At 23.1% G+C, this 13,181-nt stretch overlaps 1 long non-coding RNA gene across 3 annotated transcripts; it reads left to right on the top strand.

The window, feature by feature from the left end:
* Positions 1-1,372: 1,372 nt before the first annotated feature.
* On the top strand, positions 1,373-7,052 carry LOC126264163 (uncharacterized). Of its 3 annotated transcripts, none has more exons than XR_007546951.1 (3): positions 1,373-1,508; positions 6,041-6,209; positions 7,009-7,052. It is a non-coding gene; the product is annotated as an uncharacterized LOC126264163 (long non-coding RNA). The 3 variants fall into 3 exon arrangements; XR_007546950.1 differs by lacking the exon at positions 1,373-1,508 and adding an exon at positions 2,831-2,966; XR_007546952.1 differs by lacking the exon at positions 1,373-1,508 and adding an exon at positions 4,288-4,424.
* Positions 7,053-13,181: the final 6,129 nt, after the last annotated feature.

The following is a 13,181-nucleotide window of genomic DNA, read 5'->3' as shown; positions in this document are numbered from 1 at the left end:
TAATTTCACAAAACTTAAACTTTTATAATTTAATGGTAATTTATCTTGTTGGATTGAAGTTTGACTTGTAAAAACGATATTAATAACTTTTTTAAAATTTGTTTTCAGTTGTTAATATAAAATAAACTATTTAAATGAATTAATTTTAGAAGCAACTGTAAAAACCCCCACTACGCCTCCCACCATTTTCTAGTAGTGCAAATTTTGTCCTGTAAATGACGGCGTCATTGTGTCTTCGATCGTCGTGTCGATCGGTTGGGTGGTGCAGCACTCCCGCTCCCTTGGTTCATGTTGTTGTGCAGTCTCTTCTTTTTGAAGGTAAGTTTCTTTTATTTTATATCAATTGTTTACGAAATTTTTAAATTATTTTTTTCACATTTAATAATTATTATTAAAGCATATTTAAATAATAAAGCGATATTTAAATATTTCGTAAATAATTTGATTTGGTCGTAATTGGTTTCAATTTTGATACTTTTGTTAACCATTTTTGTTCATTGAAAATATGAGTTTGTTTATATTTGTCTGTTTTTATGAAAATTATTTACTAAAAGTTTTTTCTAATTTATTTATAACTTATTAAATTATAACATTCAACAAAGATTGCAGGATAATAATATGTAGTTGATATAAAATTTTACGGATTTTTAAATTATTCTATATTTTATTTCACAAAACATTTACAATTTGAAGTTAATTTAAATAATTTATTTTATAACAGTCAGTACTTAATTAATCTGTTGATTTGCTTATCAATTATTATTTCTAACAAATTAATTGAAAATAGTTACTTAATTTTTTTTATTTGTAAAAACAAAATTAATAATTATTTTATAACTTGCATAGATATGAATATAAAAATCAAATATTTCAATGTTAAACTTAATTTTAGTATCGACTGTACATCCACGAAATTCTAAAAAAAATGGCGAATGCGCGTAACAGTCAACAGGACACCTGTGTTGTGATTCCTGGAAATGATACACCACTAAATGTTCAGTTTTAAAATTTCATTTTTATTTACATCTAACTAAACTATATTTTAAATGCAGTACATATTATTTATAATTACAAGTTATTTTTTATTATTTATTTTTTATATTTGTCTTTTTAATCAATTTTAATTACATAGTTTTCTTTGGAATTAATTAAAATTTATTATAGATTATTAACAATCAGCAAGGACAACAGGATAATAATACATAATTGTAATAAATAAATAAATAAAAGGTTATATTAACAACCATTTACGAATCTTTCAAAATTTTATTATGTTAAATTGTAATTGTAAAACACACACTATTTAATTTAATGTATTTATTTGTTAATATGAAATCAAGTATTTAAATGAAAAATTAATTTCAGAGTCAACTGTAAAAACCCCACCACACCTCCCACCATGTTCCAATAGTGCAAATTTTGTCCTGCAAATGGCGGCTTCATTGTGTCTTCGATCGTCGTGTCGATCGGTTGGGTGGTGCAGCACTCCCGCTCCCTTCTACTTGGAGGTAAGTTTCTTTTATTTTAAATCCATTGTTTACGAAATGTTTAAATAATTTTTTCTTAATTTTTAATTATTATTATAGCATATTTAAATAATAAAGCAATATTTAAAAATTTCGTGGATAATTTGAATGACTTTTGCTGACCATTTCTGTTCATTAAAAATATAAACTTATATATATTTGTCCGTTTTCGTGATATTTAAATTCTAATAAATTAATTTACGTTTACAAAATCTGTAAAAATTGACCAAACTTGTGTAAAAATCGCAGCCGTGTCTTCACATAAAAAATTGCCCGGCAACAGCGCCGACCAATAGAAATCGCAGGGCTATTAATCCGGTTCCAGGAAACGATACACTCGAAATGTACACTTGCTTTAATAGTTTCTACTTATTCATAAGTGAACTCTACTTTTCAATTTAAAATATCATTTATTTAATTCTAGTTTAAATATTTTATTTCATTAATAATTTTTTTGCTTAAATCCATAGTTAACTTTAAAATTATATGAATAAATATGTGATATTTTTATTTAACACCTATTTAGTTTATTTATATTAATTTAATAATAACATTTTATATCAATATTTACGGATTTTTAAATTATTGTTTATTTTATTTCACAAAACTTTTACAATTTAAAGTTAATTTAAATAATTTATTTTATAACGGTCATTACTTAATTATTTTGTTGATTTGTTTATCAATTATTATTTCTAACAATTTGATTGTAAATAATTTCGACCTTTTTAATTTTATTTGTAAAAACACACTTAATAATTAATTTATAACTTGCTTAGATATGAATATAGAAATCAAATATTTCAATGTCAAATTTAATTTTAGTGTCGACTGTACAGCCATGAAATTCTAAAAAATGGCGAATGCGCAGTAACAGTCAACAGGACACCTGTGTCGTGATTCCTGGAAATGATACACCACTAAATGTACAGTTTTAAGATTTCATTTTTATTTACATCTAACTAAAATATATTTTAAATGCAGTTCATATTATCTATAATTACAAGTTTTTTTTTATTATTTATTTTTTATATTTGTCTTTTTAATCAATTTTAATTACTTAGTTTTCTTTGGAATTGATTAAAATTTATTATAGATTAATAACAATCAGCAAAGACAACAGGATTATAATACAATAATTACAATAAATAAATAAATAAAAGGTTATATTAACAACCATTGACGAATGTTTCAAAATTTAATTATGTTAAATTGTAATTGTAAAACACAAACTTTTTAATATATGTTTTTATTTGTTAATATGAAATCAAATATTTAAATGAAGAATTAATTTTAGAGTCAACTGTAAAAACCCCACCACACCTCCCACCATGTTCCAATAGTGCAAATTTTGTCCTGCAAATGGCGGCTTCATTGTGTCTTCGATCGTCGTGTCGATCGGTTGGGTGGTGCAGCACTCCCGCTCCCTTCTACTTGGAGGTAAGTTTCTTTTATTTTAAATCAATTTGTTTACGAAATGGATAAATAATTTTTTCTTAATTATTAATTATTATTATAGCATATTTAAATAATAAAGCAATATTTAAAAATTTCGTAAATAATTTGAATGATTTTTGCTGACCATTTCTGTTCATTAAAAATATAAACTTATATATATTTGTCCGTTTTCGTGATATTTAAATTCTAATAAATTAATTTACGTTTACAAAATCTGTAAAAATTGACCAAACTTGTGTAAAAATCGCGGCCGTGTCTTCACATAAAAAATTGCCCGGCAACAGCGCCGACCAATAGAAATTGCAGAGCTATTAATCCGGTTCCAGGAAACGATGCACTCGAAAAGTACACCTGCTTTAATAGTTTCAACTTATACATAAGTGAACTCCACTTTTAAATTTAAAATAACATTCATCTAATTTTAGTATAAATATTTTATTACATTTATAGTTTTTTTGCTTAAATTCATAGTTAACTTTAAAATTATATGGATAAATATGTGATGTTTTTATTTAACACCTATTTAGTTTATTTATACTAATTTAATAATAACATTTTATATCAATATTTACGGATTTTTAAATTATTGTTTATTTTATTTCACAAAACTTTTACAATTTAAAGTTAATTTAAATAATTTATTTTATAACGGTCATTACTTAATTATTCTGTTGATTTGTTTATCAATTATTATTTCTAACAATTTAATTGTAAATAATTTCGTCCTTTTTAATTTTATTTGTGAAAACACACTTAATAATTAATTTAAAACTTGCTCAGATGTGAATATAGAAATCAAATATTTCAATGTCAAATTTAATTTTAGTGTCGACTGTACAGCAGCGAAATTCTAAAAAATGGCGAATGCGCAGTAACAGTCAACAGGACACCTGTGTTGTGATTCCTGGAAATGATACACCACTAAATGTACAGTTTTAAGATTTCATTTTTATTTACATCTAACTAAAATATATTTTAAATGCAGTTACATATTATTTATAATTACAAGTTATTTTGTATTATTTATTTTTTATATTTGTCTTTTTTAATCAATTTTAATTACTTAGTTTTCTTTGGAATTAATTAAAATTTATTATAGATTAATAACAATCAGCAAAGACAACTGGATAATAATACATAATTACAATAAATAAATAAATAAAAAGTTATATTAACAACCATTTACGAATCTTTCAAAATTTTATTATGTTAAATTGTAATTAAACACAAACTTTTTAATATATGTTTTTATTTGTTTATATGAATTCAAATATTTAAATGAAACATTAATTTTAGAGTCAACTGTAAAAGCCCCCACCACGCCTCCCACCATGTTCCAGTGGTGCAAATTTTGTCCTGCAAATGGCGGCGTCATTGTGTCTTCGATCGTCGTGTCGATCGGTTGGGTGGTGCAGCACTCCCGCTCCCTTCTACTTGGAGGTAAGTTTCTTTTACTTTAAATCAATTTGTTTACGAAATGGATAAATATATTTTTCTTAATTATTAATAATTTTTAAAACATATTTAAACAATAAAGCGATATTTAAAAATTTCGTAAATAATTTGAATGACTTTTGTTGACCATTTCTGTTCATTAAAAATATAAACTTATATATATTTGTCCGTTTTCGTGATATTTAAATTCTAATAAATTAATTTACGTTTACAAAATCTGTAAAAATTGACCTAAATTGTGTAAAAATTGCAGCCGTGTCTTCACATAAAAAAGTGCCCGGCAACAGCGCCGACCAATAGAAATTGCAGGGCTATTAATCCGGTTCCAGGAAACGATGCACTCGAAAAGTACACTTGCGTTAATAGTTTCTACTTATTCATAAATGAACTCTACTTTTAAATTTAAAATTGAGTGATGCTTACCCTGGATCCTGTTGTTTGGATACAGGAGTCGTGTGATGCTAGTGTACCCACGGCGGCGGTGCACGAGATGATACACGAATGTTGTGTTGTAATCTTGGTTTTAAAAAGGTTTCTACCTGTAAAACCGTATTCCTGTTTGCAGAGAGGACGTGTAGGTGGTTATAGGTTTGGTGGGTAGGCCCTTATGGCCAGCCCCACACTACTCAGCACTCGGTGCTGAGTGTGCGTAAATGCATTCCCCCACCTTTAAAAAAAAAAAAAAAAAAAAAAAAAAAAAAAAAAAAAAATTTAAAATAACATTCATCTAATTTTAGTTTAAATATTTTATTACATTTATAGTTTTTTTGCTTAAATTCATAGTTAACTTTAAAATTATATGGATAAATATGAGATATTTTTATTTAACGCATATTTACTTTATTTATATTAATTTAGAAATAAAATTTTGTATCAATATTTACGGATTTTTAAATTATTGTTTATGTTATTTCACAAAACTTTTACAATTTAAAGTTACTTTATTTTATAACAGTCAGTACTTAATTATCCTGTTGATTTGCTTATCAATTATTATTTCTAACAATTTGATTGTAAATAATTTCTTCCTTTTTAATTTTATTTGTGAAAACAAACTTAATAATTAATTTATAACTTGCTCAGGTGTGAATATAAAAATCAAATATTTCAATGTCAAATTTAAATTTAGTGTCGACTGTACATCCACGAAATTCTAAAAAATGGCGAATGCGCAGTAACAGTGAACAGGACACCTGTGTTGTGATTCCTGGAAATGATACACCACTAAATGTTCAGTTTTAAAATTTCATTTTTATTTACATCTAACTAAACTATATTTTAAACGCAGTACATATTATTTATAATTACAAGTTATTTTTTATTATTTATTTTTTATATTTGTCTTTTTTAATCAATTTTAATTACTTAGTTTTCTTTGGAATTAATTAAAATTTATTATAGATTAATAACAATCAGCAAAGACAACGGGATAATAATACATAATTACAATAAATAAATAAATAAAAAGTTATATTAACAACCATTTACGAATCTTTCAAAATTTTATTATGTTAAACTGAAATTGTAAAACACAAACTTTTTAATATATGTTTTTATTTGTTAATTTGAAATGAAATATTTAAATGAAAAATTAATTTTAGAGTCAACTGTAAAAACAACCACCACGCCTCCCCCCATGTTCCAGTAGTGCAAATTTTGTCCTGCAAATGGCGGCGTCATTGTGTCTTCGATCGTCGTGTCGATCGGTCGCGTGGTGCAGCACTCACGCTCCCTTAGTTCATGTAGTGGTGCAGTCCCTTCTTTTTGAGGGTAAGTTTATTTTATTTTAAATCAATTGTTTACGGACTTTTTAAATCGTTCTTTTTATTTAATTACTAAGAAAATATTTCACGAATTTAAAACATGTTTAAATAATGTGAACCATAAATTTTAATTTAACATCGACATTAAAATCAATTCAATTAAATTGGTATTTAAAAATTCCTTAAATAATTTGAAAAACTAGCTTTTTTGGCCGTAATCGTTTCATTTCTTGATTTGTTGCTAACCATTTGTGCTCATTAAAAATATAAATGTAAGAAACGTAAAATTAACGATACACCTCGAAATACACAGTTTCGAATTTCATTTCTATCTATATTTATTCACACTAAATTTTAAAAAGTCATTGATTTTATTTATGATCTCTTTTATTAAGTATTTTTTTATGTTGCTCTACTTTATTGAAATATTTTATTTACTAAAATTTTCTTGGAATTAATTCTAATTTGATATACTTTGAAGAGAAAGAAATTTTTCATAACATAACAGAAACATATATAAATAATCTGAAACATATATTTTAATTTAATACTTTTGAATTTCATTTTTATTTTTATTAGAAGAAAACTCGTATAATACAATTGTAAGTTTAAACTAAATTATTTAAAAACATTGTTCAACAGTAAAAATAATCAAATTTATATTTAATAATTAATAAATCAATTAGATTAAAGTAACATGAGATTTGTGTTTAATTTTTAAACATTTTCTTTTTAATAAGATTTTTCAATAAATCAGTTTCTACCTTTTCTGGGTATCTGATTGATGAAATATTTTTTTATTATAGATTGTATTGAAGCCATTCAAAATATAATTAAATAATCGATTCTAATTGTTTTAACCATTGAAAGAACAATATTTTATAATAACTAAAATTGAATTTTAATACTAGGTGGAGTCTTGAGAAATTTTTATTGATATAAAACTGAACAGAATTATTTACACTCAAGTTTTTGATTTTATTTACTACTTAGATAGGCAAAGTCTTGAAAATCTTTTATCCATTCAAAACAAAGTAGAAATATTTCCATGTAAGTTATTGAAATTATTTAATATCTTACTTAGATTAGTAAAGTCTTGAACATTTTTTTATATAAACTAAACCTGAAAGATGTATTTATTTATGACACTATTTTTTTAAATTAATTTTAACTTTACTTAGATAAGTGGAGTTTTGAGAATTTTTTATCGATCCAAAACAAAATAGAAATTTTTCCATGTAAGTTATTGAAATTATTTAATACCTTACTTAGATAAGTAAAGTCTTGAACATTTTTTTATATAAACTAAACTTGAAAGATGTATTTATTTATGACATTGCTTTTTTTAAATTAATTATAACTTTACTTAGATAAGTGGAGTTTTGAGAATTTTTTATCGATCCAAAACAAAATAGAAATACTTCCATGTAAGTTATTGAAATTATTTAAAACCTTACTTAGATTAGTAAAGTCTTGAGCATTTTTTGTACATAAACTAAACTTGAAAGATATATTTATTTATGACACTGTTTTCTTTTAAATTAATTATAACTTTACTTAGATAAGTGGAGTTTTGAGAATTTTTTATCGATCCAAAACAAAATAGAAATTTTTCCATGTAAGTTATTGAAATTATTTAATACCTTACTTAGATAAGTAAAGTCTTGAACATTTTTTTATATAAACTAAACTTGAAAGATGTATTTATTTATGACATTGCTTTTTTTAAATTAATTATAACTTTACTTAGATAAGTGGAGTTTTGAGAATTTTTTATCGATCCAAAACAAAATAGAAATACTTCCATGTAAGTTATTGAAATTATTTAAAACCTTACTTAGATTAGTAAAGTCTTGAGCATTTTTTGTACATAAACTAAACTTGAAAGATATATTTATTTATGACACTGATTTCTTTTAAATTAATTATAACTTTACTTAGATAAGTGGAGTTTTGAGAATTTTTTATCGATCCAAAACAAAATAGAAATTTTTCCATGTAAGTTATTGAAATTATTTAATACCTTACTTAGATAAGTAAAGTCTTGAACATTTTTTTATATAAACTAAACTTGAAAGATGTATTTATTTATGACATTGCTTTTTTTAAATTAATTATAACTTTACTTAGATAAGTGGAGTTTTGAGAATTTTTTATCGATCCAAAACAAAATAGAAATACTTCCATGTAAGTTATTGAAATTATTTAAAACCTTACTTAGATTAGTAAAGTCATGAGCATTTTTTGTACATAAACTAAACTTGAAAGATATATTTATTTATGACACTGTTTTCTTTTAAATTAATTATAACTTTACTTAGATAAGTGGAGTTTTGAGAATTTTTTATCGATCCAAAACAAAATAGAAATTTTTCCATGTAAGTTATTGAAATTATTTAATACCTTACTTAGATAAGTAAAGTCTTGAACATTTTTTTATATAAACTAAACTTGAAAGATGTATTTATTTATGACATTGCTTTTTTTAAATTAATTATAACTTTACTTAGATAAGTGGAGTTTTGAGAATTTTTTATCGATCCAAAACAAAATAGAAATACTTCCATGTAAGTTATTGAAATTATTTAAAACCTTACTTAGATTAGTAAAGTCTTGAGCATTTTTTGTACTTAAACTAAACTTGAAAGATGTATTTATTTATGACATTGCTTTTTTTAAATTAATTATAACTTTACTTAGATAAGTGGAGTTTTGAGAATTTTTTATCGATCCAAAACAAAATAGAAATTTTTCCATGTAAGTTATTGAAATTATTTAATACCTTACTTAGATAAGTAAAGTCTTGAACATTTTTTTATATAAACTAAAATTGAAAGATGTATTTATTTATGACATTGCTTTTTTTAAATTAATTATAACTTTACTTAGATAAGTGGAGTTTTGAGAATTTTTTATCGATCCAAAACAAAATAGAAATTTTTCCATGTAAGTTATTGAAATTATTTAATACCTTACTTAGATAAGTAAAGTCTTGAACATTTTTTTATATAAACTAAACTTGAAAGATGTATTTATTTATGACATTGCTTTTTTTAAATTAATTATAACTTTACTTAGATAAGTGGAGTTTTGAGAATTTTTTATCGATCCAAAACAAAATAGAAATATTTCCATGTAAGTTGTTGAAATTATTTAGTACCTTACTTAGATAAGTAAAGTCTTGAGCATTTTTTACATAAACTAAACTTGAAAGATATATTTATTTATGACACTGTTTTCTTTTAAATTAATTATAACTTTACTTAGATAAGTGGAGTTTTGAGAATTTTTTATCGATCCAAAACAAAATAGAAATTTTTCCATGTAAGTTATTGAAATTATTTAATACCTTACTTAGATAAGTAAAGTCTTGAACATTTTTTTATATAAACTAAACTTGAAAGATGTATTTATTTATGACATTGCTTTTTTTAAATTAATTATAACTTTACTTAGATAAGTGGAGTTTTGAGAATTTTTTATCGATCCAAAACAAAATAGAAATATTTCCATGTAAGTTGTTGAAATTATTTAGTACCTTACTTAGATAAGTAAAGTCTTGAGCATTTTTTACATAAACTAAACTTGAAAGATGTATTTATTTATGACATTGCTTTCTTTTAAATTAATTATAACTTTACTTAGATAAGTGGAGTTTTGAGAATGTTTTATCGATCCAAAACAAAATAGAAATATTTCCATGACACTGTTTCTTAAAATTAATTAAAAGTTCACTTGGATAAGTGAAATATTGAGAATTTTTTAACGAAACAAAACTATATAGATATTTCCATGAATGTTCTTGAAACTATTTATTACTTTACTGAGAAAAGAAAGGTCTTGAGAATTTTTTACATAAACTAAACTTGAAAGATGTATTTATTCAAGACACTGTTTTTTTAATTAATTATAACTTTACTTGGATAAGTGAAGTGTTGAGAATTTTTTATCGAAACAAAACTATATAGAGATATTTCCATGTAAGGTCTTGATATTATGTGTTACTTTACTTGGATAAGTAAAGTCTTGAGAATTGTTTACATAAACTAAACCAGAAAGAAGTATTTATCTATTACAATCTTTTTCAAAATTAATTAAAACTTTACTTGGATAAGTGAAGTGTTGAGAATTTTTTATCGAAGCAAAACTAAACAGAAATATTTCCGTAAGTTCACGAACTTATTTATTACTTTACTTAGTTAAGTAAGGTCTTGAGAATTTTTTACATAAACTAAACTGGAAACTATTTATTATATTCTTTTATTAAAATTAATTAAAATTTTACTTGGATAAGTGAAGTGTTGAGAATTTTTTATCCAAGCAAAACTAAATAGAAATATTTCCATGTAAGTTCTTGAAATTATTTATTACTTTACTTAGATAAGTAAGCTCTTGAGCATTTTTTATACAAACTGAACTAGAAACTATTTATTAGTCGTTTTTAAAATTAATTAAAACTTTACTTAGATAAGTGAAGTGTTGAGAATTTTTTATCGAAGCAAAACTAAATAGAAATATTTCCATGTAAGTTCTTGAAGTTATTTATTACTTTACTTAGATAAGTAAGGTCTTAAGAATTTTTTACATAAACTAAACTAGAAACTATTTATTACATTCTTTTATTAAAATTAATTAAAACTTTACTTGGATAAGTGGAGTTTTTAGAATTTTTTATCGATCCAAAACAAAATAGAAATACTTCCATGTAAGTTATTGAAATTATTTATTACTTTACTTAGATAAGTAATGTCTTGAACATTTTTTTAGAGAAACTAAATTTGAAAGATGTATTTATTTATGACATTATTTTTTTTTTTAAATTAATTAAAACTTTACTTGGATAAGTGATGTGTGAGAATTTTTTATCGAAACAAAACTAAATAGAAATATTTCCATGTAAGTTCTTGAAATTATTTATTACTTTACTAGATAAGTAATGTCTTGAGCATTTTTTTACATAAATCAAACTTGAAAGATGTGTTTATTTATAACATTGTTTTTTTTTTTAAATTAATTATAACTTTACTTAGATAAGTGGAGTTTTGAGAATTTTTTATCGATCCAAAACAATATAGAAATATTTCCATGTAAGTTATTGAAATTATTTATTACTTTACTTAGATAAGTAAAGTCTTGTGCATTTTTTTACATAAACTAATCTAGAAAGATGTATTTATTTATGACACTGTTTCTTAAAATTAATTAAAAGTTCACTTGGATAAGTAAAATGTTGAAAATTTTTTATCGAAGCAAAACTATATAGATATTTCTATGAAAGTTCTTGAAACTATTTATTACTTTACTGAGAAAAGTAAGGTCTTGAGAATTTTTTACATATACTAAACTGGAAACTATTTATTACATTCTTTTTTAAAATTAATTAAAACTTTACTTGGATAAGTGAAGTGTGCGAATTTTTTATCGAAGCAAAACTAAATAGAAATATTTCCATGTAAGTTCTTGAAGTTATTTATTACTTTACTTAGATAAGTAAGGTCTTGAGAATTTTTTACATAAACTAAACTAGAAAGATGTATTTATTTAAGACACTGTTTTTTTAAACTTAATTATAACTTTACTTAGATAAGTGGAGTTTTTAGAATTTTTTATCGATCCAAAATTAAATACAAATATTTCCATGAAAGTTCTTGAAACTATTTATTACTTTACTTAGATAAGTAAGGTCTTGAGCATTTTTCACATAAACTAGGAACTATTTATTACAGTCTTTTTTAAAATTAATTAAAACTTTACTTGGATAAGTGAAGTATTGAAATTTTTTTATCGAAGCAAAACTAAATAAAAATATTTCCATGAATGTTCTTGAAACTATTTATTACTTTACTTAGATAAGTAAAGCCTTGAGAATTTTTAACATTAACCAAACAAGAAAAATGTAATTATTTGGTACACTATTTTTTAAAATTTATTCTAAGTTTACTTGGATAAGTAACATCTTTGGAATTTCTTTAAGGAAACTACTAATATGAGATATTTTATTATAAGTGCTTGTTATTAATTGATTCTTTACTTAGATAAATAAAGTCACTTTACAAATTAGTGAAGTTGTGAGAATTTTTTGTATAAGCGATACTAAATGGTAATATTTCAGTGAGAATTTTTGAAATTATATAATAATCCACTTGTAAAAATAAAATCTTGAGAATTTTTCTAAAGAAACAAAACTAATAAGATACATTTTAATACAAGTGCTTGGTTACTATTTAGTTCTTTACATAGATAAGTAAATTGTTGAAAAATAGAAAAATGCTATTCTAAAATGTTGTTAAAAATATTCAATACTTCACTTGGATAAGTGAAGTTATGAATTTTTTTTTAGATGAGAGTTCAAGAAATTATTTATTATAAATGTAAAATCATGAGAATTTTTTGCCTGAAAACTAGAAAGACATATTTATTTATTACATTTAATTAAAATTTAACTTGGATAAATGAAGTGTTCAGAATTTTTGTAGATACAAAACAAAATAGAATTATTTCCTTCAAAATATTTAATACATTACCTAGATAAGTGATAAGTGAATTGTTTACATAAACTAAATAAACTAAACTTACTTATGACACAGTTTTTTAAAATTAATTAAAACTTTACTTGGATAAGTGAAGTGTTGTGAATTTTTTATCGAAATAAAACTAAGTGAAAATATTTCCATCTCTTGTAGACTATTTAACATTATACTTTATATAAACCAAACTTGAAAGATGTATATTATTTAGTTTTTGAAATTATTTAATAATTTTCTTAGATAAGTAAAGTCTTGAGAATTTTTTATGGTAGCAAAACAAAATTGGAATAATTCAGTGATCGTTCTTGAAATTATTTGATAATATACCTAGAAATGTAGTTTTAGGATTTTCTTAAGAAACAATTTTAATAAGAAATATTTTGATACATGTTTTTAACAATATTTATTATTTTACTTGGATAAGTGAGGTCCAGAGAATATTTTTACATAGT

This window comes from Aethina tumida, chromosome 1 (assembly GCF_024364675.1).
Source record: "Aethina tumida isolate Nest 87 chromosome 1, icAetTumi1.1, whole genome shotgun sequence".
In the NCBI taxonomy this organism is placed as follows: Eukaryota; Metazoa; Arthropoda; class Insecta; order Coleoptera; family Nitidulidae; genus Aethina; species Aethina tumida.
This window is presented reverse-complemented; position numbering and strand designations above follow the sequence as displayed.